The sequence below is a fragment of the Esox lucius genome, chromosome 10, assembly GCF_011004845.1.
Source record: "Esox lucius isolate fEsoLuc1 chromosome 10, fEsoLuc1.pri, whole genome shotgun sequence".
NCBI classification, from domain to species: Eukaryota; Metazoa; Chordata; class Actinopteri; order Esociformes; family Esocidae; genus Esox; species Esox lucius.
The window spans coordinates 20,254,557-20,268,669 of NC_047578.1; the positions used below are offsets into that span (position 1 = coordinate 20,254,557).

At 40.2% G+C, this 14,113-nt stretch overlaps 2 protein-coding genes across 2 annotated transcripts in view; both read right to left on the reverse strand.

The window, feature by feature from the left end:
* LOC114828690 (BOLA class I histocompatibility antigen, alpha chain BL3-7-like) overlaps positions 1-14,113 on the reverse strand; it is a 593,411-nt gene that overhangs the window by 368,569 nt on the left and 210,729 nt on the right. The gene's annotated exons all lie outside the window — the stretch shown is intronic.
* LOC106023756 (BOLA class I histocompatibility antigen, alpha chain BL3-7-like) overlaps positions 1-14,113 on the reverse strand; it is a 29,935-nt gene that overhangs the window by 12,367 nt on the left and 3,455 nt on the right. The gene's annotated exons all lie outside the window — the stretch shown is intronic.

Below are 14,113 nucleotides of genomic sequence, written 5' to 3' on the forward strand. Positions count from 1 at the left end.
GTTGGGTAATGTTTATGACAGAGAACATTCTAGATAAATGGTTGGACAAACTATTGTCTCCAGTCTCTTCAATACAATATTATAGAGATGTGATTATGAAACCCACTAATATAACAAGACATGATGACTTAAATAACTGATGTTTAATAAGAGTTCTGGAAACATTTTACAATACAGAGATGTAGACAGTTGTCTCACGTCAGATTGGTGTCATAACATAGTAAGAAGGGTCATCACTCTGATGTGAGACAGAATCACTGAACTTCAAGACAGTTATTCTTATATGTAGCAATGTAATATTCCCAGACAAATATTTCTGTGGATTCACAACGTATGATATAAATGAATACACAGTTGAATACTAAAAACAATACTTTTTTTTCAGAAAATACAACCCTGTTTCCAAAAAAGTTAGGATGCTGCGTAAAATGCAAATAAAAAACAATGTTGTCCTGGCTATGAGGATGCCCATAGCCATCTCTACACTGGGCTGGGGGCCATAGTCAGGACATGGCAGGGAATAGATGCATCTAGGCATCTCTGTGTTCAGTGTCAGGAGTCCCCAATCAAAAGCAGCTGGCCTGCGCTGCCTCTGATTGGGGACCCTATTTAAGTTGCCCTTGTTTTCCTTGTGATGTCGGTTATTGTTAGTCCATAGGATGCTGTATGTTTGTGCACCATTCCTTTATTTGTTTTTTGACTGTTGGCTCAATTAAATCTGCCTTTTTGGCCTTTTGAACCACAACCCTGCCTGCACTTACTTCTGCCACCCACCAAACCATGACATAGATCCTTTATCCCTATATTTAATTGAAAATCGTACAAAGACAGCATATCAAATGTTGAAACTGAGAAATGTTATGGTTTTTGGAAGAAATACGTGCCCATTTTGAATTTGATGCCAGGAACACATTTCAAAAAAGTTTGAACAGGGGCATGTTTACCACTGTGTTGCATGCTTTTTTTTAACAGTTCTCTGTAAGCATTTGTGAACTGCGGAGACCAATTGCTATAGTTTTGAAAGTGACATATTTTACCATTCTTGTTGGGATAGGATTTCAGCTGCTCTACAGTTCTGGGTCTGGGTCTACTTTGCTGTATTTTTCGTTTAATAATGCACCAGATATTTGATCTGATAAAAATGGTTGGATGGTCGATCTCCTCCTTAGCACGTAAGATGCGGCGTCCATGTCTCCCAAAAATAATTTCACATTTTGATTAGTCAGACCACAGGAGGTAGGAAGTAGGCATTTCCACTTTGCCTCAGTCCATCTTAAATGATCTCGGGCCCAGAGAAGGTGGCAGTGTTTCTGGAACTTGTTTATATACAGCTAGGTCTGGAAATAATTGGACACTGTGTTATGGAAATTTTGAACTAAGGTGCATTTGAGAAATGTCTGTCTTTCTATTGGCTGGTATGTAAATCTGTACTTTGATTGTGACACACATGTCTGTATAATATCAGAGGATTATTAGGTATTTCTGCCTAGAAGAAGGATGTATTCTTTGTCGTCATATACATGTATGAATGAGTTACTAGTTAAAGATACCGAGAGGGGTCTGGTGTTTGAATAGGAGACATCCTTGACCGGCACGGGTGGATTAGAGGGGTACTCGTAAATCTGTATAACCCTTTAGTGTCTCTGTTGACTATCCAGACATTGTGTCTCCTCAGGGGTTGAGAAGGATAAGGTGGGGGGACAGCCCGCCCTTTGGGGTAAACAGATGGCAGCATCTTAACACACCCCTTTTCTATGTAATAAATACGGATTGTTCATGTAAGGAGTTAGAGACTCCTCAGATGATTATGTGTGTGTAAGCGGTTGACGCGTCTCTCATATGTGCATAATAGTTAAAAAAAACTGTTCGAATGTACAAAGAGAACTTTGTTTCTGTGTTCCTTACTCCGAGTGTCGATACATGGAATTACCGTCACAACTGGCACAAGATTTGTAATATTGGCTGTTTATCAACATATATTCAAGTTACAGTAAAATAATGAATATGGGCTTAAAGTGCCATCTATCAGCTTTAATTCACATCCAAATTGGAGGAAGGGTTTAGGAATTACAGCTCTTTAATAATAGCCCCTCTTTTTCAAGGGACCAAAAGTAATTGGACAATTGACTCAAAAGCTGTTTCATAGACAAGTTTGGGCTATTCCTTCATTATTTCTTCATCAATTAAGCAGGTAAAACGTCTGGAGTAGATTCCAGGTTTGGCATTCACATTTGTAAGCTGTTGCTGTGAACCCACAACATGCGGTGAAAGGAGCTCTCAATGCAAGTGAAATAGGCCATCCTGTGGCTGCAAAAAAAACAATCCATCAGACAGATAGCAGGAACATTAGGAGTGACCAAATCAACAGTTTAGTACAATCTGAGAAAAAAAGAACGTACTGGTGAACTCTGCAACACAAAAAGGCCAGGACATCCACAGACGACAACAGTGGTGGATGATCGTACTGTAGGCATTGTGATGGCATGGCAAAGTATGGCTTCCAATGGCACTGGGTCACTAGCGTTTATTGATGATGTGACAGATGACAGAAGCAACCAGATTAATTCTGAAGTGTATAGGTATATATTGTCTTCTTAGATTCAGCCAAATTCAGCAAAGTTGATTGAATGGCGCTTCACTTAACAGGTGGAAAATGACCCAAAGCAAACTGCAAAAGCAACCCAGGAGTTTTTAAGACAAAGAAGTGGAATATTCTGCAATGGCCAAGTCAATCACCTGATCTCAACCCGATCCAACATGCATTTCACTTGCTGAAGACAAAACTTAAGGCAGAAAGACCCATGAACAAACAACTGACAACAGCTGCAGTAAAGGCCTGGCAAAGCATCACAAAGGATAAACCCAGCATTTGGGGATGCTTCTTTGCATGGTAGAGTTTTAACTAGCATTCTTGGATGCATCGACGTACTGTGTTCACTGACAGTGGTTTTCGGAAGTGTTTCTGAGCCCATGCAGTGATTTCCACTACAGAGTTGTGCCTTTTTTAAATGCAATGCCTCCTGAGGGCCTGAAGATCACGGCCATCCAAAATTGGTTTACAGCCTTGTTCCTTGCGTTCAGAGATTTCTCCGGATAATATTATGTACCTTAGATGATGAGATCCCCAAATTCTTTGCAATTTTACATTGAGAAATGTTATTCTTAAGTGTTGCACTATTTGCCTGTGCAATCTTTCACAGAGTGGCCAACCCCTTCCCATCCTTACTACTGAAAGACTCTTCTTCTTTGGGAGTTGTTTTTATACACAATCATATTACTGACCTGCTCCAATTAGCTGTGAGATGTTCTACAAGGATCTTTTTAGCATTACACAACTGTTGTTTTTTCTTGCCCCTTAAAGCAATAACAGTTTCAACATATAAAATGTTGTCTTTGTACTGTTTTCTATTGAAAATAGGTTTTAAATTATTCACATATTATTAAGGGGTTATATTTCTATATTTCATTTATTATAGAATGTGCATTGATAATAGTCAACATAAGAGCACATTCACTGATCGGAGACAGGTGTTAGGTGTCAGACCATGGAGGTCATAAAATAATAGTCTTAAGCGTGTCCTAGTGGTTTACAATCTCACTGCATTTAGCAATAGACCAACATTTTATTTGTAAAATTATTTCATAATTCATAGTATATGTTCCAATATTTCTATTCTTACATATTCGTTTAAACTGTTTTGTAAGCTGAAATGGATAGTGGCATCATCTGATTCTTATAGTATTAGGCCATTTTGCAGGTGATTCTAAAATTTATAATTTATTTGTGAGAAACCATTGAGTGTAATCGAGGGAGTATTTTTCTCTCAAGGTCGAGAAAGAAAGACTGTTCCTACTTCCTATTTAAACACAAGTATACATACAGTTGTGCTCAAAGGTTTGCATACCCTGGCAGAAATTGTGAAATTTTGGCATGGATATTGAAAAAATGACTGATCATGCAAATGCAAAAAGAATTGTATTTTATTTAAGGATAGTGATCATATGAAGCCATTTATTATCACATTGTTGCTTGGCTCCTTTTTAAATAATAATAATGACAGAAATCATCCAAATGGCCCTGAGCAAAAGTTTACATAACCTTGAATGTTTGGCCTTGTTACAGACACACAATGTGACACACACAGGTGACAATGGCAATTAAAGGTGCATTTCCCAAACCTGTGGCTTTTAAATTGCAATTAGTGTCTGTGTATAAATAGTCAATGAGTTTGTTAGCTCTCACGTGGATGCACTGAGCAGGCTAGATACTGAGCCATGGAGAGCAGAAAAGAACTGTTAAAAGACCTGCGTAACAAGATAATGGAACTTTATAAAGATGGAAAACCATATAAAAAGATATCCAAAGCCTTGCAAATGTCAGTCAGTACTGTTCAATCATTTATTAAGAAGTGGACAATTCGGGGATCTCTTGATACCAAGCCAAGGTCAGGTACACCAAGAAAGATTTCAGCCAAAACTGCCAGAAGAATTGTTCGGGATACAAAGAAAAACCCATAGTTAACCTCAGGAGAAATACAGGCTGCTCTGGAAAAAGATGAGGTGGTTGTTTCATGGAGCACAATATGACGATACTTGGTCGAATTACCAGAATGAAGTCTTTCCTGTGCCAATGCCACAAAAAAGCTCAGTTACAATATGCCCGACAACACATTGACACATCTCAGAGCCTCTGGCACACTGTAATGTGGAGAGATGAGACCAAAATAGAGCTTTATGGTCACAACCACAAGTGCTATGTTTGGAGAGGCCTATTGTGAACAAGGCTTATAGTGAACAGAATACCATCCCCACTGTAAAGCATGATGGTGACTCACTCATGTTCTGGGTGTGTGTGAGCTCTAAAGGCATATTGATGGCAAGATGAATGCAGCATGTTATCAGAACATACTGGCAGACAATTTGATTCTTCTGCACGGAAAATGTGCATGGGACGCTCTTAGACGTTCCAGCAAGACAATGACCCTAAGCACAAGGCCAAGATGATCCAAGATGATCCTTACAGCAGAAAAAGGAGAAGGTTCTGGAGTGGTCTCACTATCCTGACCTTAATATCATCAAGTCACTCTGGGGAGATCTCAAACGTGCGGTTCATGTAAGACTGGAGGCATTTTGCCAGGAAGAATGGGCAGCTATACCACCTGCAAATATCTGGGGCCTCATAGACAATTATTTCAAAAGACTGCACGCTGTCATTGATGCTCAAGGGGGCAATACACAGTATTAAGAACTAAGGGTATGCAGACATTTGAACAAGGGTCAGTTAAAAAAAAATCTTTGTTGTCATGTTTTGTTTTATGATTGGGACATTCTGTTATGGCCTATAGATGAATGTGAATCCCATAAGAAACAAAAGACGTGTTTTGCCTGCTCACTCATGTTTTCTTTACAAATGGTACATACAGCTCCGGAATAAATTAAGAGACCACTGCACCTTTTTCTTTCCTTTCCAAAAAAGTTGAAAAGGAAAGTTGTGAGTTAGGAACAGAAGCGTTCAGTTTGCAGTGGTCTCTTAATTTTAACCCTTCTGTTCCTCACACAAAACCATCCTTTTCAAAAAATTTGGAAAGGAAAGATAAAGTTGCAGTGGTCTCTTAATCTTTTAACACAACACAAACTTTTGAACACAACTGTGGGAAGTATATAAACATTTCAGAAAATATATTCATACTAACAGAGGAGGGGGATACAGCAAAATATAGACTACACAAACAGCTTATAAAGTAGGGGCTGCTCTGTGTACTTACGTACATTTTGAAAAATATGGTCTATCGAAACTCTATACCATTTTAATATTTAAAAAGATATTCTTATAATTTGGGATGCACTGATCAGGTTTTTTAAAGCCAAGCTGATTGTTTCTTTGCTGTATCGGCTGATACTGATCTGTTTTTGTTGTTGCTAATTTTTGTATATAGCCATACACAAATAACTGAGTTATGTATTTGTTTTTAGATATTTCTAAAATACTTGAAATGCTGTCAGTCAAATTGTATAGTGCCACACATTACCAAACAAACGCTATTTCAAACGACCATAAATAAGTAGTAGAACAAGAAACCAGGCAAGCCCAGTTCAGCCAGACCGCAATAGAAATTATAGCCTTCTTGAGATTTGAACCCGGATCGCACACTTGAAAGGCTGTCTTACCAACCACTACACCACAGAGGTCTATGTTCCCCAGGTATCAATATAGCCCCTTGTGTCTATGAACAGATGCTATTTTCGCCACTGGCCGTTTTAACAGCTAACTGGCTATTCGGGAATGATATTGATAGTTAAACTGACTAACGTTTCTTACTAAGTTTACCTACACCACAAATAGCATCTATGACCTGTTACTTTTTGCCACTGGCAGTTTGAACAGCTTATTAGCCACTAATAGGCTTTACCAGTACATACTAACTTACTGGAATAGTCATAGGAATTGAGCAAATGCTAGCGAGTCTGCCAAAGCTATTTAATTTCATGGCATAACAACGTGATCAATTTATAATCAATTTATAACATTTTTGACATGCGTTTTTCTGGATTTTTTGTTGTTATTCTGTCTCTCACTGTTCAAATAAACCTACCATTAAAATTATATCTTTGTCAGTGGGCAAAAGTTACAAAAATCAGCAGGGGATGAGAGAATGTTTTCCCTCACTTTATATAGGAAATAATTTGAAATACAGGCTTCCTGATCACATGATCTAGAAGCTTCATATCACTATTTCATTCTTCAGAGGGAAGGGTCACACATTGCACAGGCTTTGGTTTCCCAATTAAGCACCAACACATTTTTTGAGAAGTATTTGAAACTTAAAAATGTCAACAGCTTTCTCAACATGTGACGTATCATTTGAATGGTAAATTATTTCCTTCGTAGAGCTGCATGTTGCACAGCCTTCAGTTTTTCAGTCTTTCTAAAACTACATACACTACTGTTCAAACATTTGGGGTTAGTTGGAAATGTCCTTGTTTTGTCCATATAATAACATCAAATTGATCAGAAATACAGTGCAGACCTTCTTAATGTTGTCAATGAATATTTAAGCTGGAAATGTCTGATTTTCAATAGAATATCTACATAGGCGTAGAGGCACATAATCAGCAACCATCAGTCCTAAATTCCAATGGCATGTTGTGTTTTCTAATCCAACTTTTAAAAGGCTGATTGATCATTAGGAAACCCTTTTGATATTATGTTAGCAAAGGTGAAAACTGTTGAAAGTTTAAAACTGTTGCTGATTAAAGAACCAATAAAACTGTCCTTTTTTAGACTAGTTCAGTATCTGGAGCAACAGCGTTTGTAGGTTTGATTACAGGCTCAAAATGGCCAATGTCGTGGAAATTCTTGAACTGATGTATTCTTAATTCTATAAATGTATATAGGAATTACTGGTTTATGTATCGGGTTCATGAAATCGTATGAATTCCCCATGTTTAGATAAGAAAAGGAATGTGGGAGAGGGGCAACAGCGTAGGTTTGTATTGTATATTGGGGGGACAGGATCAATTTAACCCAGGATTTTCACTCATTTCTAGGGGGGGTCACATTGACCTGTCTGTAATATTGGGGGGGAGGGTCATGACCCCCCTGTCCCCCCCTAATTCTATGCCCTGTGAGAGGGGGATCTGGTGTCTGTTTATGGTCATAATTTAATCGTATCAGTAGATTATTGGGTCCTCCGTTAATCTGTCAATCTGTTTATCTATTTAAACTATCTGTTCTTTGTCCAGATGATATGTGGAAGAGGTTGCCTACAGTGTCATTAGTTCCCTGGGGTAAGGGGGGGGGACAGCCTGCCCTTTTGGGTAAAACCTAGGTATTGACGGAACAAAGGGAACATGTATTTTTGACACAGGACCACTGTGCAGTATCTTACCACACCCCTTTTACTGTATAAGTACTTTTGATTGTTCTGTGTAACTTTAGAGATGTTTCACGGATTGCTCTGTAAGCTTTGATACCTCTCTACAAATATACTGCTAATTGTGCCCAGAGAATTTTGTCTCTTTACCTACTTCCTAAACAGTTCTAATCAATTGAATTATCACCACAACAGAAACAAAGAACTTTCTTCTGAAACCCGTCAGTCTATTCGTGAAATTGCCAAGATACTGAAGATCCTGTACAGCATTGTGTACTACCCCATCAAAACAATATGTGCATTCTGAGGAAGCTATTGAAAATGTGGTTTTAAATACTTCTCTAAAATGTGTACGTGCTTAACTGGGAAACAAAAGGCTGTTCAATGTGTGACCCTTCCCTTTGAAGAACAGACCAGTGATTTGAAGCATCTAGATCATGTGATCAGGGAGCTATTGAACTTCAAAGCGATTTTGTCACATATACATTTTTACAAAAATCTGGAATTATTTGGGGAAAATAAAAGCTGTTCAACATGCTGCTCTATGTATGGAATAATCGAGTATCAAAATGATATGTCTCAGTCACATGCTGAGAAAGCTATTGACATTTTAAAGTTTCAAATATTTATCTAAAATTGGGTAAGGGGCTAATCTGGAAACCAAAGCCTGTGTAATGCAGGGGTGTCCAAACAGTTCTACGGAGGGCCGAGTGTCTGCAGGTTTTTGGTTTTCCATAAATTGGTTCCCAGTTCACACCTAAACAACCAGGTGAGGGTAGAAACTAACCAATTAGTAACCTGATTAGTCAATCAAGTACAAGGTGAGAGCGAAAACCTGCAGACACTCGGCACTCCGTTGAACTGTTTGGATATCCCTGGTATAATGTCTGACCCTTCCTTCTGAAGAACAGAACAGTGATTTGAAGCATCTAGGTCAGGGGTATTCAAATCTTACCCTATGAGGTCCGGAGCCTGCTGGTTTTCTGTTCTACCTAAACATTAATTGCTCCCACCTGGTGTCCAAGGTAAAAAATAAGTGCCTGATTAGAAGGTAGCAATGAAAAAATTGAATGGAACTAGCTTCGAGGACTAGATTTTAATACTACTGATCTAGGTCATGTGATCAAGGAGCTATTGACTTAACGGTAACACTTTATTTGAAGGGGTGTGCATAAGAGTGACATGACATAGTCATGATACTGTCATAGCCATGACATGACACATAAAGGAATCATTATGAACGTTTATGAATTTTGTCATTAGGTGTCATTCGGTTGATTGTCATTTTGTAGGATGTCTTTGTTATGACAACTTGACATTAACTGAGTCAACGCAACCTGTCAATGTCTTTGTTATGACAACTTGACATTAACTGAGTCAACACAACCTGTCAATGTCTTTGTTATGACAACTTGACATTAACTGAGACAACATTACCAGTCAATGTCTTCGTAATGACAACTTGACATTAACCACAACAACATTAGATTAGATTCAACTTTATTGTAATTGAACAAGTACAGACTTTGCAAGGCAGTGTCAGAGTCCAGTAGTACAAAGGATGGATATGGATAGTGATGGGTTACCTAGTTCAGCAGGGTTACAGCAGATGGAAAGAAAGTGTTCCTTTCTTGTGTTGGAATGAAGAGACATGTACCACCTGTCTGATGGAAGGAGGGCAAACCGTTTGTGGCAGTGATGTGAAGGGTCCCTGATGATGTGCAGACACCGATTGTGCTGGAGGTCTTCGATGGCCTTGAGCTGGGTACCAGTGATGTGCTGGGCAGTTTCCACCACCCGTTTCAGGGCCTTCCAGGCGGCTACGGAGCAACCACCAAACCATGCTGTGGCGCAGTTAGTCAGAAACATAACCTGTCATAAACATGTCATAGCAGGCCTGATTATCAATCAGGCATTGAAGAAACTATTTAGCTTTGTGTTAGCATTAAATACAATTGTCATATGTGGTTGGTTTTGACATTGGTTTAATCGAGACAATGTCTTGGTTTAATTGAGACAATTATAATTGTGTCATGAATATTTTCTATGACCTCAACTACAGTGGTACAATTTGGACTTGTCATAAAGATGTCATTAAGTATTTTAACACAGCCAAATGCTTTCATAACAGTGTCATGAATATTTTTCTTGACCTGAAGTAAAGTGGTACAATTTGGACTTGTCATAAAGATGTCATGATGTGTTATAACACTGTCAAAAGCATTCATAACAGTGTCATGAATATTTTTCTTGGCCTCAAGTACAGTGGTACAATTTGGACTGATTAATTTTGTCAAATACTGTCATGAAGATGTAATTAAATCTGTCAAATGCTTTTAAATAACTTAACAAAAGCAAGAAATGTCCTCTATTGTTTTTGCAAAATAAAAACTACTTTGGTTACACTTTCTGATTAGTGTACATGAACAACCATTAACAAATGCAGTAGTTACCTTGAATGAACAATGATAAACAAGACATGAACGATCAAACGATCAAACGGTTAACAGTGATAACCCTTACTTTATTAATGGTTTACAAATGCATTAAATAACACAGTGTAGTGTCAATTGTTCATGTTGACACAGGACATAAGCTCATGTCTTTTTTGCAAGAACACACAGTTTGTACTGTAATTTTTTATGTACAGTACCTAGTTCTTTGCATGAACAACAGACTAAGACAAGTAATATAAACTATTAGTAATATATACACATTGAAAAGATTATTTATAAAGTAGGCTAGATAGTGATAGTTTAACAAATTACCTTCATGTTAACACAAATAGCACATGGCTCAGCAATTTAGCAAAGTGCTACCCAGAACTGACAAACACTTGACTGGAGCAAGCATACAGCTAACTGGAGCCAGCTAATAACCAACCGAAGCCAGCTAACAATAAGGAACTAGCTAATCCCTAACCATTACAGTGCAACAATTGCAAAGTTCCTAAACAATACAATTACAAAATTCAGTTATATTAATCCAAGGGATATTGTCAGCAGTGTTGTTTTCGAAAAAAACAATTCAGTACAGTACAGCAACAAATGTGTTTTTTCAAAGGAATGCACCACCGTCACGGCATTTTACATAGACATGGGTCTCTGTCATAGTCATAACATTACCATGCTTTTCCAACTCTCTACATACACTTTAACAGGAAAGTTATCAAACTGTATCTAAATATCCAGTGTACTTTTGTACTTTACCGTCCAAGAAAACAGGATCAATGATGAGAAAGACATGGCTTTTCCTTTAAGAGTTACGTGAACGCGCAGGTGTTTGGATCAATCCCAACGCAACATGACTACGTCAAACTGCCCCTATAGGCCAACCATAGTAAGTGTCTGTCAATATAAAATTGTCCTTCAAAATTCTACAGGTGCTGGTCATAAAATTTGAATATCATCAAAAAGTTTATTTATATCAGTAATTCCATTCAAAAAGTGAAACTTGAATAATGTATACATTCATTCCACACAGACTGATATATTTTAAGTGTTTTTCTTTTAATTTTGATGATTATAACTGACAACTAATGAAAACCCCAAATTCAGTATCTCAGAAAATTTGAATATTGTGAAAAGGTTCAATATTGAAGACACCTGGTGCCACAATCTAATCAGCTAATTAACTCAAAACACCTGTAAAGGCCTTTAAATGGTCTCTCAGTCTAGTTCTGTAGGCTACACAATCATGGGGAAGACTGCTGACTTGACAGCTGTCCAAAAGACGACCATTGACACCTTCCTCAAGGAGGGCAAAACACAAAAGGTCATTGCTAAAGAGGCTGGCTGTTCACAGAGCTCTTTGTCCAAGCACATTAATAGACAGGCGAAGGGAAGGAAAAGATGTGGTAGAAAAAAGTGTACAAGCAATAGGGATAACCGCACCCTGGAGAGGATTGTGAAACAAAACCCATTCAAAAATGTGGGGGAGATTCACAAAGAGTGGACTGCAGCTGGAGTCAGTGCTTCAAGAACCACCACGCACAGACGTATGCAAGACATGGATTTCAGCTGTCGCATTCCTTGTGTCAAGCCACTCTTGAACAAGACACAGTGTCAGAAGCGTCTCGCCTGGGCTAAAGACAAAAAGGACTGGACTGCTGCTGAGTGGTCCAAAGTTGGTCCACTGTGTTTTCTGATGTCCAAGGTCAACGCAGTCGTCTACCAGGAAGTTTTAGAGCACTTCATGCTTCCTACTGCTGACCAACTTTATGGAGATGCAGATTTCATTTTCCAACAGGACTTGGCACCTGCACACAGTGCCAAAGCTACAAGTACCTGGTTTAAGGACCCTTTTCTTATTTGGCCAGCAAACTCGCCTGACCTTAACCCTATAGAAAATCTATAGGGTATTGTGAAGAGGAAGATGCGATATGCCAGACCCAACAATGCAGAAGAGCTGAAGGCCACTATCAGAGCAACCTGGGCTCTCATAACACCTGAGCAGTGCCACAGACTGATCGACTCCATGCCACGCCACATGGCTGCAGTAATTCAGGCAAAAGGAGCCCTCATACTTGCTCATACTTTTCATGTTCATACTTTTCAGTTGGCCAACATTTCTAAAAATATTTATTTTGTATTGGTCTTAAGTAATATTCTAATTTTCTGAGATACTGAATTTGGGATTTTCATTAGTTGTCAGTTATAATCATCACAAATAAAATAAATAAACATTTGAAATATATCAGTCTGTGTGCAATGAATTAATATAATATACAAGTTTTTGAATCACTTTTTGAATGGAATTACTGATATAAATCAACTTTTTGATGATATTCAAATTTTATGACCAGCACCTGTATATCAACCCCAAATGCGACCATACATTTTGTATGCGTCACACCTCTTTGAAGACGCAAGTAGCCAGTCTACCTTTTAATAATGGTTACAACACTGTAAACATATTAACAAATTGGATTATATATCGGTATATATCCCCTCCAAGAACTGCCACCTTAACGTGGTGGAGGGGTTTGAGTACCCGAGTGACCCTAGGAGCTATGTTGTTTGGGGCTATATGCCCCTGGTAGGGTCTCCCAAGGCAAACAGGTCCTAGGCGACGGGTCAGACTAAGAGCGGTTCAACCCTTTAATGAAGAATTACATTTCGAGCACCGTGACGTCGCCCGGTATGGCGCAGCCGGGGCCCCACCCTGGAGCCAGGCCCGGGGTTGGGGCTCGTATGCGAGCGCCTGGTGGCCGGGCCTTCCCCCATGGGGCCCGGCCGGGCTCAGCCCGAACGGGCGACGTGGGGCCGCCCTCCCGTGGGCTCACCACCCACAGGAGGGACCATAAGGGGCCGGTGTGAAGAGGATCGGGCGGCAGTCGAAGGCAGGGGCCTAGACAACCCGATCTCTGGACACGGAAACTGGCTCTAGGGACGTGGAATGTCACCTCGCTGGCGGGGAAGGAGCCTGAGTTAGTGCGTGAGGTTGAGAGGTTCCGATTAGAGGTAGACGGGATCACCTCTACGCACGGCTTGGGCTCTGGAACCACACTCCTTGAGAGAGGATGGACTCTTCAACACTCTGGAGTTGCCCATGGTGAGAGGCGGCAGGCTGGTGTGGGTTTGCTTATAGCTCCCCAGCTCTGCCGCCATGTGTTGGAGTTTACCCCGGTGAACGAGAGGGTCGTTTCCCTGCGCCTACGGGTCGGGGATAGGTCTCTCACTGTTGTTTGTGCCTACGGGCCGAACGGCAGTGCAGAGTACCCGACCTTCTTGGAGTCTCTGGGAGGGGTGCTGGAAAGTGCTCCGACTGGGGACTCTATTGTTCTACTGGGGGACTTCAACGCCCACGTGGGCAACGACAGTGACACCTGGAGGGGCGTGATTGGGAGAAACGGCCCCCCTGATCTGAACCCGAGTGGTGTTCAGTTATTGGACTTCTGTGCTAGTCACAGTTTGTCCATAACGAACACCATGTTCAAGCATAAGGGTGTCCATCAGTGCACGTGGCACCAGGACACCCTAGGCCGCAGGTCGATGATCGACTTTGTTGTCGTCTCATCTGACCTGCGGCCGTATGTCTTGGACACTCGGGTGAAGAGAGGGGCGGAGCTGTCAACTGATCACCACCTGGTGGTGAGTTGGATCCGATGGCGGGGGAGAAAGCTGGACAGACTCGGCAGGCCCAAGCGAACTGTAAGGGTCTGCTGGGAACGTCTGGCCGAGTCTCCTGTCAGAGAGATCTTTAACTCCCACCTCCGGCAGAGCTTCGACTGGATCCCG